Genomic DNA, 1,071 nt, shown 5'->3' on the forward strand with positions numbered 1-1,071 from the left:
TTTGAGTTGGAGTCTCACTGTCGCCCAGACTGGAGTACAGTGGCCGCTCCCAGACACCGCAGCCTCGACCTGCTGGGCTCCAGTGATCCTTCCGCCTCAGCCTTCCGAGTAGCTGGAACTACAAGCGCGCTACCATGCCCAGCTCATTTTGATTTATTGTAGAGATGAGGTCTCGCCAAGTTGCCTGGGCGGGTCTCAAACCCGCGGGCTCAGGCAATCCACTCACCTCAGCCTCCCAAAGGCATGGGATTACAGGCTCTTTTTTTTTTTTTTTTAGATTGGAAAATATAGTTTATTTACAAAATAAATGAGAGAGAGAGAGATTCACCTCCCCAAGGTAGGGGTGGGGGCCAAGGCTTAGGAAAACATGGGCTGGCCATAGCTCAAAGTGTGCACATGACCACACCAGAGTCATGTAAAGCAATGGCCCTTCATCTTTGTGTGTGTGTGCGTGTGTGTGTGTGTGTTGTTGTTGTTGTTGTTGTTGCTGTTTTGGGGTTTTTTTTGAGTTGGAGTCTCACTCTGGCGCTCCCAGGCTGGAGTACAGTGACATGCTCACGGCCACTGCAGCCTTGACCTGCTGGGCTCAAGCAATCCTTCCGCCTCAGCATTCCAAGTACCTGGAACTACAGGTGCACGCCACCATGACCGGCTAATTTTTTGATTTATTGTAGAGATGAGGTCTCACCAAGTTGCCCAGGCAGGTCTTGAGCCCGTGGGCTCAGGCAATCCTCTCATCATAGCCTCCCAAAGTGCTGGGATTATAGGCATGAGCTACCGTACCCGGCCTCCGTCATCTTCAAAATGGGGATGACACTTGCACTAACCATCACCAAGGTGAAATGAGGCGTGGCCTAGAAAGCACTCAGTACAGCTCCTGGACTGGGGCCGGGACTCTGAAATATTAGCTCTCATTGTTATTAGCTACAAAACAGGTAAACATAATCCTTGTCCTCCAGGACCTTGGAGTCCATTAGATTCTCCACTTAGTAACTTTGGGGCAAGTTTCGTTTAACTGCTGAGTCTCGATTTCATTATTTGTATGATGGATTTTTTTTTTTTTTTTTTTTT

The 1,071-nt window shown here is 48.9% G+C and overlaps 1 protein-coding gene across 1 annotated transcript in view; it reads left to right on the forward strand.

Moving 5' to 3' along the window:
- PPP2R5B (protein phosphatase 2 regulatory subunit B'beta) overlaps window positions 1-1,071 on the forward strand; it is a gene marked incomplete at its 5' end in the record, with an annotated part of 8,099 nt that overhangs the window by 1,980 nt on the left and 5,048 nt on the right. The gene's annotated exons all lie outside the window — the stretch shown is intronic.

Source organism: Carlito syrichta, unplaced genomic scaffold (genome assembly GCF_000164805.1).
Source record: "Carlito syrichta isolate Samal-C Ts95f unplaced genomic scaffold, Tarsius_syrichta-2.0.1 Scaffold315591, whole genome shotgun sequence".
Classification (NCBI taxonomy): Eukaryota; Metazoa; Chordata; class Mammalia; order Primates; family Tarsiidae; genus Carlito; species Carlito syrichta.